Source organism: Mirounga angustirostris, unplaced genomic scaffold (assembly GCF_029215605.1).
Source record: "Mirounga angustirostris isolate CCGP_5_RB_7025 unplaced genomic scaffold, mMirAng1.0.hap1 SCAF_10, whole genome shotgun sequence".
Lineage (NCBI taxonomy): Eukaryota > Metazoa > Chordata > Mammalia > Carnivora > Phocidae > Mirounga > Mirounga angustirostris.
In genome coordinates, this window is record NW_026991718.1 from 74772412 (window position 1) to 74788989 (window position 16578).

Here is a 16578-nt window from a genome sequence, read left to right on the forward strand (position 1 = left end):
GTATTACTTTCCAGAACTGGTGCAGAAAAATCACACAAGGGACACCTGGGTGGCTCAGTTGTTAAGGGTCTGCCTTCGGTTCAGGTCATGATCCCAGGGTCCTGGGATCGAGCCCCACATCGGGCTCCCTGCTCAGCAGGGAATCTGCTTCTCCCTCTCCCTATCCCCCTGCTTGTGTTCCCTCTCTCGCTGTCTCTCGCTCTCTCTGTTAAAAAAAAAAAAAAAATCACACAAACTTCAGCCATTGGCAAACCTTATTCACCATCTTTGCTGTGTTCAAACACCTGCACCATTAATACTCAGTATTCTTTCTTCCTCTCTTTCTTTCTTTCTTTCTTTCTCTCTTCTTCCTTTTCTTTCTTTCCTTACTGATTTTATTTTATTTTATAACTGAAAGTTTTGGGGTTTTTTTTAAGATTTTATTTATTTATTTGAGAGAGAGAGAATGAGAGACAGAGAGCATGAGAGGGAGGAGGGTCAGAGGGAGAAGCAGACTCCCTGCCGAGCAGGGAGCCCGATGCGGGACTCGATCCCGGGACTCCAGGATCATGACCTGAGCCGAAGGCAGTCGCTCAACCAACTGAGCCACCCAGGCGCCCTGATTTTATTTTTAAGTAACCTCTACACTCAATGTGGGCTTCAAACTCACAATCCTGAGATCAAGAGTCCCATGCTCCACCTGAGCCAGCCAGGTGCCCCTACCATTGTTCTTTAAATGAAGTCATTTATTTAACCTAAACACTTACTTCAGGCTTATCCTTAAAAACCATGTATGTGAGATCATGACTTTGTTGGGCCAGTTATGTATGGAGACATAATGAATCAAATACAAGGTCGTGGGCGCCTGGGTGGCTCAGTTGGTTAAGCGACTGCCTTCGGCTCAGGTCATGATCCTGGAGTCCCTGGATCGAGTCCCGCATCGGGCTCCCTGCTCGGCAGGGAGTCTGCTTCTCCCTCTGACCCTCCCCCCTCTCATGTGCTTGCTCTCTCTCATTCTCTCTCTCTCAAATAAATAAATAAAATCTTAAAAAAAAAAATACAAGGTTGTTAAAATTTCAAAAGTGTCTGTATACTGGGCGCCTGGGTGGCTCAGTTGGTTAAGCGACTGCCTTCGGCTCAGGTCATGATCCTGGAGTCCCGGGATCGAGTCCCGCATCGGGCTCCCTGCTCAGCAGGGAGTCTGCTTCTCCCTCTGACCCTCTTCCCTCTCATGCTCTCTCTCATTCTCTCTCTCAAATAAATAAATAAAATCTTAAAAAAAAAAAAAGTGTCTGTATACTACCTACAAGTATTATTTCCCATGGCCACAGTGTGCAGGCCAGATTTAGGGAACCCCTGCCCCAGGCAACAGCGAAAACAACTAGGATTATACAGATTTTGCTTTCTCCGCGCTCTTGTTAGTTTCCATTCATATTGTATCAGTGTCCAATCCTGGATGGCAGGTCTGGTCTTTGCATCCATTGTTGGCAAGGCCTTGCCCTGCAGGCAGTGACCTTTAGCAGAGCTGGGCTGGAGGTTGTCATCCAGACAAATGGGGGCTGACCTGGAATGTCTTTTTAACTCAGTGTCTCACAACGTGAGCCTCTGAAAGCCACTGCGAGAGCAGCCCAGCCAAATGAGCTGGGTCCCTCTCACTCTGCAGACAAGAGGGCCAACAGGGCCTTGGGATCTCCCTTTGCTTCTCCCATGTTCTCCCTGATGTTCTTCTGGAAGCCACAAACACACAGAGGTCTGGATGCAGAGGGTGGCAGCTTCATCTTCTTTTGTTCACTTTTGCTGCCTAAAGATCTCTAGAGACCGTTTTCAAGGTAAAGTTGAATTAATTCTGCACTAATGGGTTGGCTGCCATGAGGTGTCTCACTGAACTTTTCTGAGACTCAGTTTCCCCCTGTAAAATGGGGGCTTGGGCTGGTGGTCTGGAGAGTGTCTCCCTTTCACATCTTAACCGGTCTCAACAGTTTGGGGACAGTTATGCTTCTTCTTTGAACTCCTTATTCCAGTCTTTGCCCATTTTTTATAGTATTGTTTGTTCCTATATATAAAATTTATTATGGTCATTGTAAGTGTTTTATGCATATTTTATCGTATCCCTTTGTCATTATTATCGCACATTTCCCCCCAGTATTATTTCAACCTTGTTTCTGTGAAGTAAGGAGACATTTCAATTTTTGCTGTGGAGACATTTTAGCTTAAAAAAAAAAAAAGCCCAACTGACAGTCTTTTCTTTGAGAATTTCTGCTTGAAAAGAACTTCCTCACTCCAAGATTATAAAAAAATACACACTCAGTTTATCTTCTGGAATTTTAATGGATTCATTTATTTTATGTTTAAATTTTTGGACATTTTAAATGGATTTTATATAAAGAGTGAGATAGAGATTTTATTTTTATTTTCTTTTTTCAAATAGGTACCCCATTTATTGAATAATCTATCTTTTGCACACAGATTTGAAAACATGCTCTTTATGAAATTTTTAAAAATCATCTGTTATATACTTCTGGTAGTAAAAGCTATTGTCAATTATACTATGGCATATTTTAACTGTTGTGCTAATGGACTTATTATTTTTATTTAGATCTTAAACCATAGCAACAATATGTATTTCCAGGCTTACTGCATCCACTTTAATGCATTTAAACACTTAACCATAAATGATCACTGTAATGACTGTCAATCTATAAAAACTCTCAGAAAGAGCAGTCTTCTCTTTTCCATCATGGTAATTAGTAATGGTAATCATAGCAATTAGTAGAAGTAAAATATGAACTGTCATTGTAAAGAACTCAGTTGCTATGATTTGGGGGAAAGTAGGACTTGGACCTAGGCAGGTTATTCCGGAGACCAGGGTTCCTGTGAAAACTAGGAAGTTAGAGACATTTTCTTCCCAGGGTGCCCCCTGCCTGCTCCAAGTACCCACTGTTCTCTCCTTCTAGCTACCTCACTCCCTCTCAGAGAATCTACTCTCAGATCTTCATTCACACTGAGGTGTTGATGACTGGTTACTATCCAACACAGCTATTCTCATTAAAGTGTGAGGTATGTGGAAATTAACTTGTTACTAATAATAGAATGCTGAAGTTTGAAATACTTTACTTTTTAATCAATCTGAGTTGACTCAATGTTTCCCCTGAAATGAATTCCCCTGAACTGGGCGCCTGGGTGGCTCAGATGGTTAAGTGTCTGCCTTCGGCTCAGGTCATGATCCCGGGGTCCTGGGATTGAGTCCCACATCGGGCTCCCTGCTCCTTGGGAGCCTGCTTCTCCCTCTGCCTCTCTCTCTCTCTCTGTCTCTCATGAATAAATAAATAAAATCTTAAAAAAAAAAAAAGAATTCCCCTGAACTTACTTGCATACTTCTTTTGTGAGAGAGAAAAAAGGTGTGCTGGTCATGGTCTGTAACCTCTTTCTCACAGTCCATTGGGATACAACAGTGTTCTGCTCATAGACAAGGCCACTTCCAACTGCCACTGAGTTGAGCTTATGTGGTTGCTTTCATTTTCTTTTTAATGTTGTCCCCGGATAAATTTTTAATAACATTCGCAAATCTGTATTGCAAGCAAAGAAGAATGATGTCAGAAACATATTTGTTAGTAAAATTACAACAATTATGATTACTTAATGAAAGACAGACAAAGCGAGGACACCAATGTACACTACTGTTATTCACACTGGGTACTCAGTAAATATTTGTTAAAGGAATGAATGAATATTTAAAAGTCATTAAAATCTGTGTTTCTGTAGTTGATAAACGAAATCGGGTTTGTTTATGCTTTTCTGAAATATTCATTCACTTTTTTTCCCCTCTCACTTTTAATATCATCTGCGATATAAAAACAAGTTTCAAAAATGTTTTTGAAAATGAAGCTTCATATTCTTTTGAAAATAACTTCTAAATATTTTTCATCACAAAATCATCTATTTTAGAATAAAAGTCTGAGTGATGAAATAAGACATAGAGGACAAGAGAACGGTAATGTTTGAGGGTATAAACATGTCAACTGGTCTCTAAATTTTTGTCTAGAATCTTTGGCCTCAGGAATATCTTGCTTTACCCTGTAAAACACTTTTATGAATACCTCATGTACTTTAGTGACATTTTCGATAGTGTTTGCTTTATTTCTTTGCCTGCTCCCTGGAAGTTATTTTGTTAAATAAAACAAAACTTGGATCTCTGATAGGAGTAAGTCTTTGCCATCCAAAGTGAGGACAATTTTGAGAAACAAAAATTTGAGAATTGGGCGTCTAAGCTAATGTTCCCAATAACACACACACACACAGCACTTCAGAGCCTTAAACTAGAGGGAAGAGGCCCCAAGAGTAAAATGGAGGCACTAGCCAACATGGTGAACCTCTGAAACCACGCCTTGTGGGCAGCCCCCAGCCCTTGTCCCCTTGTAGAGTCAGCCCTGCTGAGCTGCTCTGTGTTTTTGCATTCCAGGTGCCATTTCTGATTGCAGGAAGGAAAGTGGAGCTGGGACCGTTCCTGGGAGCCACCGACCAGACGTGCTGCTTCTACCGGTTGGGTAGAATATAGCCAACCCTTCCTTCCCCAGCCTGCTCACCCTGCTCCTCCCCTGCCATCAAAGAGGAGGATAATTGAGGTCTCGCTGGCTTGCAGGAGGCCTCAAGCATTCACCTCAGGGTCCCTTCCAGGGGATTCAGTGACTTGGGATTTCAGTTCCTACTCCCCAAGCAGTTTTCTCAGCACAAAAGGTTTTCAGTTCTTTTAAATTCATCTAAGGACACAGACTATGCAGAGCAGTCAGGATATAAGCCATGTGAGCAACAAATAACAAAGCACTAATTGCATCTAGTGGGCATAGAGTTTCAGTGACTTCATGTTGGCTAAATATAGGCGAACACTTGGTGTGTTGTGCATGCCAGGGGGAACCATGATGCAATTATCCCCTCCCTTTGATGGAGGGGGAGAACCCGGGTCAGAAGGCAAGAATGAGATTGCCTAATAAATGGTCACTTGTGATGGTCCCCAACTCCACTTGCATCCAAGGTTTGTGTACACACACACACACACACACACAATAAAACAAAGCAAACACGACTATACGGCTTTAAAACAACATAAATACTCAGCTTCTGACCAGGGTTAAAAATAATTGCTTTACTTAAAAATGTAATGATTTCACTTTTCTTTTTAATCTTTATTATATAAGAAATTCACATCCACCTTAGGAAATTTAGAAAAAAGAATGACGACGAATTCTTATCAAGCACTTAACAGGTGCCAGGCACTCCCTGCCGTAGAAGCTTTCCATCATCAACTCATTTAATCCTAACAATAACTCTCTGAGCTAGGGACAATCATCATTCCTGTTTAACAACTAAAAAAGAACAAGGGATGAGTTCTGTAACTTGTTCAAGGTCACCTACTTAGAAAAGTGAAGACTGGGAGTTGAACTCAAGTGGGCCTGATGGTGAATTTCATGCTCTTGAACTCTAGACCAGTGCTGCTCAATGGACACATACTGTAAGCCATGTATATAATGTAGAATTTTCCAGCAGCGACATTAAAAGAAGTAAAAAGAAACAAGTGAGATTGCTTTTGATAATGTTTTATTTAGCCCACCGTATAGAAGATAGAATCATTTCAACATTCAATCAGGATAAGGAGTAAACTAAATGAGATATTTCACATTCTTCTTTTCATACTAAGCCTTAAAAACTCAGTATGTATTTTACACTTACTTCTCAGTTAGGACTAGACAAATTGCAAGTGCTCACTTAGATACGTATCCAGTGGCTACTGTACCGGGCAGGGCAGATACAGAACATTTCCATCATGGCAGACAGTTCCATAGGACAGTGCTACTCTAGATCATATTGACCAGTCAGAAAAGAAAAAAGTCCCATAAACTCCCCGTCTATTTCAACGTATCATATCCTTCCTGCATTCTTTGTATGCATTTACGTGTATAAATACATTGTCTAACAGATGAGGGTCATACTAGGAATATTGTTTTAATCAATTTATTTCTTTAATGATAATGTGCAACCTGCCAGTGGTTTTGTCTCCCTGTATATATGTGAGGCAGTGCTGGTGTGCTGAAAGTAACCTGGGACTTGGGAGTCAGAGGACTCATCATTTTCCATCTGTGTGATATTGGACAAGCTATTCTCTGACCCTCAGTTATCTCATGTGATGATTAAATAGGATAATGTATGTGAAATGTGTTTTATAAATGAAGGCTCTCGGGCGGCTGGGTGGCTCAGTCGTTAAGCGACGGCCTTCGGCTCAGGTCATGGTCCCGGGGTCCTGGGATCGAGCCCCGCATCGGGCTCCCTGCTCAGCGGGGAGCCTGCTTCTCCCTCTCCCTCTGCTGTTCCCCCTGCTTGTGTTCCCTCTCTCTCTCTGTGTCAAACAAATAAATAAAATCTTAAAAAAAAAACAAAAAACAAGAACAGGCTTTGGGGTCAGATATTTGTAGGTTTGAATTCTGGCTCTGATGCTTTCTGGTTTGAATGAGTGCTCTGGACCTGCTTTCTCATCTCTGAAATAGAACTGATGCATACTTCATAGGGTTGTGGAGAGAATAAACCATAAGCAGAATAATACGTGTGATATGCTTAGCACAGTGCCATGCATGCAGAGTAAGCCCTCATTAATGGGAGCCGTTTCTGGTACTACTACTTCTGTAATTGCCAGTCTGGGCCATCTGGTCACTTTCACTTGGAGGGTGGTAGTACCCAAGGGAAGAGGATGGCCTAATGATCACTTTGGGTCCTTTCAAGCTCTCAAATCTATAATGCCTAATACAACCCAACTGACCAAATCAGAGGGAATGAATGACTGAGGTTTACCCTTCCAAGCTATCTTGATATCATTCCCCCCACACCCCAATAGTCTAGTCCTTGGTCATTCCTAACTATACTCCTTGATCACACCAGCATACATCTCTGTTCCAGATGGGACAGCCCAAACTCCAAGTGGTCTGACATGTCAGCTGTGACACACACATTCACACAGAATCCTGAAGCATGTATAAAAGTGCTTTATTTTGGGTGTATATCCTATATTCCACCTCTTTAGAGATCACAAGGCAAGTTAGGGACATGGGAGTGTTCATATGGTTTTTTTTTTTTTAAGATTTTATTTATTTGACAGAGAGAGAGTGCATGGAGTGCACAGCAGGGGGAACGGAAGAGGGAGTAGCAGACTCCCCGCTGACCAGGGAGCCCGATGCGGGGCTTGATCCCAGGACCCTGGGACCATGACCTGAGCCGAAGGCAGACGTTTAACCGACTGAGCCACCCAGGAGCCCCTGTTCATATGTTTTGTCAGTAGTACCAGCTCCCCTCTCACTGCCAGCGATTTGGGTTCTCTTTCAACTAAAGTAAAATTCCCACGACATAAAATTATTGATGTACAACTCAGTGGCATCTCGTATATTCCCAGTGTCATACAATTCCCACCCCTGTCTAGTTCCAAACATTTCATTGCCCCAGAGGGAAACTCTGGACCCATCAAGCGGCCACTCTCCATTCCCTCATTTCTCCACTAATCAGCTTTTTGACCCTATGGGTTTCCCCATTCTGGACATTTCATATAAGTCAAGTCATATACTGTGTGACTGGCCACTGATTTCTTTGCATTGGTGTTCTTGACCCTGTTTAAGTGTCTGCTCCCTCATGGTTGGCAGAGAAACTTCTTCACCCTTAAACTGTCTTTGTCTTCTTCCTCTTCAAAAGCCCCGTAGCCACTTTGTATCCTTTTGCTCTCATCTTGGGGGTTTTACTTCTTGTTAGCCTGCCTATCCTTCACTCCAGAGCTGTGCTCTCCAATAGTAGCCACTAGCCACAGGTAGCTACTTAAATTATTAATTAAAATTAAATAACATTTAAAGTTCGGTTCCCCAGCGACACTGGCAACATTTCAAGTGTCCAGCTGGCACATGTGGTTAGCAACCTCCATATGGGCCAGCACAGATAAAGAACATCACCATCATCACACAAAGTTCTATTGAATAACACTGCTCTAGAGGGCACTAGAGCCTGCCAAGTGGAGAATGGGATTAGGGAAGGAGAACTTCACGGTGGGTTGCCTCCGGGCATGAGATCTCTAAAATTATTTGACCTTCTGCATCACCCAGGACTCTTCCAGTAGGGTCACTCACTGTCTATGTGAATGGCTCTCCCTCAAATTGTATAGTGCACAGCATGTACATCTGTACCCAGTCATGCTAGAAGAGTCTGTCTCCCTCTGCATCCCACCCTAGTAGGCATTCCAAAAAAAAAAGAGAAAGAGAGAACCAAAACAAAATCCTTTCCCAGCACATCTGCTTGCTAGCTTAGTTTTTACCTCTCCAGTTAGGCTATGAACCCCTTGAGGGCAGCCCCCACATGCCTTCTTTACCCACCCTGCTCCCTACACTAAAACATCTAGCACACAGGTGTGCCCACAGCAGGCAAGCAGCCATGATTTCTGGGTTACTGATTGAACCATTCAACCCAGGCTATGTTGCTGAGCACGGGAGTACCAGTACCCCCAGACCCATCTGGAGGGGGTACCCTCTCCTTGTTGACCCTTGCTGTGCCCTCCAGTGATGGACGCAGGACAGAGAGAGGCAGTGGGCATCAGACTGCACTTGGGAATGTTCATTCTGGCCTCGCCTCTAAGCACCAATGCACCGTGCTCATTCCACCACTGAAACAATGATCACCGGTAGTATATGTTACCTGCATGTGTCTGCCTTCCCCAGCAGAGTGTGAAAACTGGGTGTAACATGAGCTCAGTAGAAGGCACTCAACAATTCAGGGTAAAAACAAACAAACCTAAACAAATATGTCCAAAGAGATCCTTCTCCGGTAGGAGGTCGAAATGGCAGTGAGGGACATAAAGGCCACCGGAATGGGGACACTTCAGAGCAGAGTGGGGTGGGGGGAGGCAGAGGCTGGCACCTATGTTCCATTTCCTGTGCGACAGGCCCCCTCTAACTTAGTCAGACCTGATGTAACTCCTCCTTCCCTACCGCCGGGGTTGGGGGGGTGGAAATACATTTCTCCTTTCAAATTTACTTGTTATAATCTTTACCTCAAGAGGCAAAAGAAAATTATAGCCAAGCCTACACACCAATGGGCTGTCCTGGGAAGGAAAACATCAAACAACTCTTCTGCACTTTGGATTTTGATCCCCAGTAAAACTTTCCACTAGTAGCCAATATTGACTTCTCATCACCATCCAGGTCAATAAAGCTTAATGAATCTTGATGTGACCTGCTCTTTCTCTACTCCTTTTACTCAACACTGCCGGCCACACCCAGGCGTACGCACTTCCATTCAGCCTCTTTCCAGCTAATTAATTAGAGCATTTTCCTCCTGTCCTTTGAAACACAGATGGTAGTAGCACTCAGATGTCAATCTGGGGGCCTTGTTGTTCTGGCAGTCATGGAAATGTCTGCTTTTGGCAGGCCCTAGGGGCACTTGGCAGAAGCTCCCATGTTGCTTCAGTTCCAGGTAGATCATGTGGTTTGCTTAAGGCGCTTCTGGCCACTGGTAACCGGGAGGGAAGGAAGTCTCTCTAGGCTTACACCCTCCAGCCTGGAGGGCTATTGGTGAAGTTGCCCTGCACTGATTTCACATTCCTCTCCTTCTGCAGATGTATTCCTCTCACCATATTACCTAGTAAATAGCACCCAATCATGCTGGAAGCACCAAGCATTGTGTCCTTAACCTGTGTTATCTCGTTTGTTCGTCTGGACAGATCTGTGACACGGTACTTCCACAACAATCTCCCTTACTGACCTTGGAGAGGTTAATTTACCCAAATCCATACCAGCCGTAGCTTGCTGAGTGTGACGTGAAGCAAGTTCTGTCTGACCCCTAAACCCTTGCTCTTAACCTCAGCGGCAAACGGTTTACACCATATTGCTTCTCATGTTAGCTGGGTTTCCACTAGTCCGAGTTTAAAGATGAGGAAAACGGAGACTCAGGTAAGTAACTTATCCAGGTTCACCCAGCTTATAAGAGGTGACGCCAGGGTTCAATCTCCCCGGTCCAGCTGACTGCAGTACCTAGTTGGTGGGATTGCTTTTTCTGTGCATGCCTTTGTTGATGCACATCCCCACGTCCATTCCACCCCTATTCCTCTCAATTCTTAGCCAAACATGTCCCTCCCACTCATCCCTGATTCCTGTCTTCTCTTCCCAGGTAAATACTCTCCTTCTGGCTCTACTCAAGTCCTGTCTCCTCCAGGAACCTCGCCAGAAGAGAAGTCCGAAAGTTCTACTTGTCTCAGCTATCCATTTGTCAGGCTTCAATATCACCGTGTGCCGCCATGTGCATTTACAGCTGTGAGCATCAACAGTGGAGATGCTGAACTCCTGAGCCGGACCACGTACTTCTCTGCACCACTCACTGCATATTGGGCCTGACACTCAGAAAGGGTGAGCGTCTGAGGATAGTTAGTTGAAATGGTATCGGCAAGTCCAGCAAATATTTATTTATTTATTTATTTTAGCAAATATTTCTTTAATGTCCACTTTGGGCTAGGCTCTTTCATACATGTCACCTCACCTAAATCTGTTTTAACTGCTCCTACATGCTCGTGGGCTTCTCTCTCGACACAATGCACGAGATTATGGCTTCTGTGTCCTTATGGAGCAAAAACTGGTTTACGTGATTCTTATGAAAAACAAAAGAATGGGGCGCCTGGGTGGCTCAGTCGTTAAGCGTCTGCCTTCGGCTCAGGTCATGATTCCAGGGTCCTGGGATCGAGCCCCGCATCAGGCTCCCTGCTCAGCGGGAGGCCTGCTTCTCCCTCTCCCACTCCCCCTGCTTGTGTTCCTTCTCTTGCTGTGTCTCTCTCTGTCAAATAAATAAATAAAATCTTAAAAAAAAAGAAAAAAGAAAAACAAAAGAGTGCGTTCCCTGAGTTTCAGAAGCAGGCAGCTACATACGCATTGATGCTTAAGGAGGAGTTAGGCAGGATTCCTCGCTTCCAAAATGTCCTTCCCACTGACGGCCATTATGCCATGATAGCTTCATTCTCTTAGACATAATTTTTGTTTCTCTTCTGAGGTCCCTTCTAAAATGAAATGCACCCTGTCCTCACCTCCCCCATGAGTATTAAGCCTTATCAGCAGACATAGCAACAGGTAATCAGGAGGAATTGGATGTGGGACAAGCACTTGAGGATAGGGAATACAGTGTTAATCCTTACCATGGCTCAAGATACCCATTAGGATCTGGTCCCTGCCTGCCTCCCTAGCTTTTTCTCTCATCACTCTTGCCTTGGTAATGCTACGATCCTGAAACACTCAACATCCTTCATACCCTTCATCATTCCTTGCTCTCTTCTGTTTTCTGGCCTTTCGATATACTGTGCCCACTCCTTTGGCTGCCTAACTCCTACTCATCCTCCAAATTCCAGTTCAGACATCCCTTCCTTCAGGAGACCTTTCCTACTCATCTCAGTCTGGGCCTGATGCCCCTGCAGTGTATCCCTATGGCTCCCTTTGCTTTCCTCATCATAGCAGGGAATGCACTGTCTTACATGATCGTTTGTTGACCATATACGTGGTTGACTACGAACTCTATGGCTCAGGTTCCGTGTTGGACGTTTCACTCTCCCAGCACCAGACATGCCTGGCACCTTGTACTCAAGGAACATCCATTGAATGAATCACTAAGCGGGGCGTGAATGCACAGATGGGAGTACCGGAGACAGACTTCACTTCTTTCACATGTTGTCAAGGACATGACTTGCTAGAGCTCCACAGAGTTTCCTTAACTCCAGAGAAGACCCTGCTAAAAAGCATACTATGGATCTCAAAGGACTCTGAGAATGTGAATAGTTCTGTACAGGCCATTCCCAAGCCTACATGTACAACTCAGAGCACATGTCATTTTCTTCTGATGGGAGACAATGTGTCCATGTCCCTGGAAGTCTGTGTGCCCACCTCAGAAGCTCTAGACATCACCGTAGGCCACCAATACTGTATTAGCATGAATAGGGGTTCTGGGGTCCTTGGGAAAATTATAAAGGTGATCTTGGAGCCAATGGTCAGATTCCCAATTGTACAAAGATGGGGAAACAAAGACTGTCTTTTAATCCCTGAGACAAGTGCTTAAGAGAAGCCAAGAACTCCATCAGATGCAGGAGAGTAATGGGGGCCAGGCGCTCTGCCTTGAGTAATGGAGGCAGCACAGGTCTGCTTAATAGCTTTCAGACACATAAGCTCCAGGTCTCTGGGGAGAGAAAGAGAGGAACTCAAAAGAGCAGAGCTCTTTTGAAGAGTCAAAAGAGATATAATTACAAGAAGCCAAGCCTTCCAAGATTGACTGAAAGCCTCACTTCTCTCCATTTGAGGTAATAATCATGGTAATAGTCACAGCTGGCTGTTTCTGAGAGCTTACAAAGTGCTCACTCCTGTTTCTGGTGCTGTGTCAATATGAACCAACTAATCCCCCCCATACCCTGTGATGAAATAGGTCCTATTCTTACTCCCATTTCACAAATGAGGACACTGAGGTACAGATGTGTTAGGTGACTAACCCAGGATTGCACTAGTAAGTGGAGGAGGAGGGATTTGAACCCACACACTCTGGCTTCAGAGCCCGTAGGCTTGGCTGAGATTCTTGGCAGGAGTGGAGGGCACTGGTCACCAGTGCAGATGAGGGGAAAGACGATCCAGTGGGACTAAGGCTGGCTGGTGGGGGTTCCCACGTTGTGTTCTCCTACACAGTACTCATTAGCATCTTCTGGGCTGTGCGTCTGACACGGGGTCAGGTATTGGGCACATGGTGGTAAGGAGAATCCAGTCCCTGGCCTTGAGAGGCTCTCAGTCCCTGTAATGGCTGCGATGTGGGATTAAGGAGTTAAGGAGGGCACTTGTGATGAGCACTGAGCCTTGTATGGAAGTGTTGAATCACTAAATTCTACTCCTGAAACTAATATTGCACTGTATGCTAACTAGCTGGAATTTAAATAAAAACTTGGAAAAAAATTAAAATGGTGTAAATTTTTATTGACATGGAAAGATATTTAAGACATATTAATAAGTGATAAAATAAGTGATAAAAATAAGTTATATATATAAAAGTATATATATATAAAACAAATACTGTTTATATATATAAAACTGTATATATATATATATATATATATATATATATATGCACATAGCTATATAAACAGGAAGAAAAAGCCTGGGCAGGGCACCTGGGTGGCTCAGTTGGTTAAGCGACTGCCTTCGGCTCAGGTCATGATCCTGGAGTCCCGGGATCGAGTCCTGCATCGGGCTCCCTGCTCGGCAGGGAGTCTGCTTCTCCCTCTGACCCTCCTCCCTCTCATGCTCTCTGTCTCTCATTCTCTCTGTCTCAAATAAATAAATAAAATCTTTAAAAAAAAAAAAAAGAAAAGAAAAAGCCTGGGCAGATATCCATTGGAGTGTTAAATGTTGGTTATTGCAGCTTGTGTCCTCATGGATAATTTTTATTTTGTTTTCTATCTCTATTCTTAGTTTACATACAATGAGCAATCAATAAGTAATCATAAAAGGTCTGAGCAAGTCTCTTGGATGATTTTAAAAGGAGAGAGCCTAACCCTGGGGCTTCATCAACCCCTCCCTACCTTGCAAATAATCTGAAAGGCCCCAAATGATCTGGAATGGGTGACAAGATCATGTCAGGCAGGTCACACACTGCTGACTGGAAGTTGGAGTGCCAGGAAGCTGCCAAATGCAATAAAACCTGCCATGCTTGGGAGGTTTTTTGGATAATAACATATAGTTCTGACTGCAGGCCTTGCTAATTCTCTCCTTTCTGCCATAGTTCCTGAGTCAATGGCGGCACCATCAGGTGAATGTCTGTGGGACTGGGAGGTGAGCAATCTTGCAGACGGCAGAGATGGTCCAGGTCGGCTCTGATCGGCTCTGATATCCCTCCCACACCTGCCAGTTTTACTTCCTCTCCCCCAGTCTTTTTTCAGCTCAATCAGGGGTGAACCTGGGCTGGGAGCAGATCACTTTACTCACCATTATTTCATTGTCTGCATTTACCTCCTGCCCAAGAGGCCAGCTCACTTTTCCACTGTAAATTATTTATATACAAAAGCTCAGAAAAGATCCTTGATCTTCTCCCAATTCCTTGGGGATCTTACCTCCAGCCTGTTAACTGTCTCCCTGGGTTGTCTTCCTGGACATCCTCCCTAGCTCTGGGGTCTGTCTTTCCACTACATTTAGGGCTGGAGTTTGGGGGACAGGGAGAACGGAGTCAAGGGTCTAAGTTCCCGAAGAACCAAACCCTTGGGCAATTTAGTAACCTCAAGCCTCCCCTCTCTGGCCAGGATTAGAATGACCTCCACAGTCATGCTGAGCTGCTCTGTCAGAGAGAAGGAGAGGGGAGCTCTTCTCCACTCAGCCCCTTTTCATGCATGCCAACAAGTACCTCCACACACGGATACACAGAGGAATATACCATGTCCAGAAATGACACGCATGCAGCCGTGCAGATACACACGTTCCATATACACATCCTTAGATACACATAGATAGGTACCAACATGTGTTCTCCTAAGCATCCACACTTACTAGTCTACACACGTAGAAAACACTCAGGCATTCGTACGGGCACTGGACCGCACACAACCAGATGGAGACACACACAGACACAACTGTGCATTCTGACACGTGCAGACGTCGATCCTTGCACACATATTTAATCACCCAGGCACGAGCACACATAAATCTACTACAGGCAAAGAAGAGAGCTGACAGATCATCCCCAGGCAGAGACCATTACCATTCACCCTGACGTGAGGATTGCTTTGTTTTGTAGGAAGTTTTTGTAGAAAGTTGGCTGTGCCTTTGACAAGGAGTTCAGCCCTCTTCTGCCTCCGGCTCCCCAGCCAGCGTTCTCCTCCCTGTCCCCCCTGTAGCCCCATTTTCCCTCCATTGCTGTGTCTGGCCAAGGGGAATGCTAATCGCCATGACGGGAACCGTTTCCACCTGTTTACACCTGCTCGCCTCCCCTTAATGCCATTTTCGACTCTGCCAAGCAGGGGAGGAGGCCTGCTGTGCAGGCCGCAGCTAGGGAGGTAAGGAATGAGCGAGAGGACAGTTGGAGTGTGAAAGGGACCCGTCGCTAAGTGACTCCCCTTTCCAACAGCCACACACAAGATGCACATAATTGCTTTTAGCACAGTGGGATGGATAGAGATACAAAAGGTCAAATCAGGGATTTGTCCCATAATATCCTTGCTAAGCAGCAGCGTCAGACGTTGGAAAAGCATATTCATGAATTGAGGTGCCAGAGTGTGGGGTAGGCTTTTCAGAGGCGGCTGTGTGTTCCCTCTTTGAGGTGTGCCTGCCATGGTGATTGGATTCACACGGAGCAAGTGACTTCTCAATGCTCAACAAAGCTCTGCCTGTGAATTGGACTAAATAGACTACTTGGCAGGCAGCTGAGATAACTATGCTAAGTGAATTTCATAGTTGCTCCCACTCCCCTTATGCCCAAGCCTCTTGGAAAATGCAGGATAAAGGCCAAACTCCTGAGTGTGACATTCAAGGCCCTCCACCCATCTTCCCAGGCACTCCCCAGCATGAATGTTACATGTCCACGCCCCTGGGCCCTTCTCCGATCTCTGAATACATGTGAGCCTTGAGGCTTTGGGGACCCCACCTGTGGCATTCCCCAGAGTGCACTGTCCCCCCACCCTTGCCCATTTGAATACTATTTGTTATTCAAGCTTGACTCAAGTCCTAATTCCACCAATCCTTTCCTTGTCCCCCACCTAGATGTGACCTTCTTGGAAGGAGGAGGGCAGCAGGATATTAGAGAAAGAATGCAAGTCTGGATCCTGTGATCGGACTTAAATGTGAACAAGCTCACTAGCCCACTGGGGCTGGGGTTTTGAGGCCAGTCTGTGAGGGAGGGAGCAGAAGCAGAATGCAGTTTGGAGGTTCTTGTGATCATGGGGGTGGGGGGGAGGGTGGATGGTTTGAACCAGGAAAACAGCAGTGGAGATGGTGAGCAGAGGTTAGATTCTGTTATATTTTGAAGGCAGATCTGAAAGGTATTGCCCAAGGACTGGCTGTGGGTGTTAAAAAAAAGAAAAGTTAAAGTTGATTACGAGATTTTTGGCCTATGTATTAACTGGTAAGCGGCAAGAACAAACTTGGATGGTGGATATTAAGAGTCTAGTTTCGGACATACTTAGGGGCCTCTTACACATCCATATAGAGATGTCGAGACTGAGAAGGACAGGTAGTAAGACAGAAGCAGGTGGGATCCCCGAAGAAAGTATTTCAAGGAGGAAAGCATGAGCAGTCATGTCCAATACCCAGCTGAGAAGCCTAGTGAGATGACCACAAAAGCTGACCATTACATTTCCTGTGTGGAGGCCCTTTGTGACCTTGGCAAACGTGGCCGTGTGAAGTAGTAGACACAAAAGCCCGAACCTGCGAGGTTTCAAGAGGGAAGAGTGAATTTTTGAAAAATTTTGCTATAACGGGAAGTCAGTCAGTGGTGGAGTACTGGGATCAAAACTGAATTGTTCAGGGCTCCTGGGTGGCTCAGTCGGTTAAGCATCTGCCTTCGGCTCAGGTCATGATCCCAGGGTCC

General features: G+C 44.8%; 2 long non-coding RNA genes across 6 annotated transcripts in view; one reads left to right on the forward strand and one right to left on the reverse strand.

The window, feature by feature from the left end:
* LOC123851363 (uncharacterized) overlaps window positions 1–16578 on the reverse strand; it is a 92452-nt gene that overhangs the window by 26814 nt on the left and 49060 nt on the right. For 3 of the 5 annotated variants that reach the window (XR_010405720.1, XR_010405718.1, XR_010405719.1), the window contains one exon: window positions 3347–3545. The exons of the other annotated variants lie outside the window; for them this stretch is intronic. This is a non-coding gene — a long non-coding RNA (uncharacterized LOC123851363). The remainder of the gene's footprint in view (window positions 1–3346; window positions 3546–16578) is intronic. 5 annotated transcript variants of the gene reach the window in all.
* On the forward strand, window positions 1378–6614 carry LOC123851364 (uncharacterized). The gene is made up of 3 exons (XR_006792562.2): window positions 1378–1808; window positions 2934–3036; window positions 4439–6614. It is a non-coding gene; the product is annotated as an uncharacterized LOC123851364 (long non-coding RNA).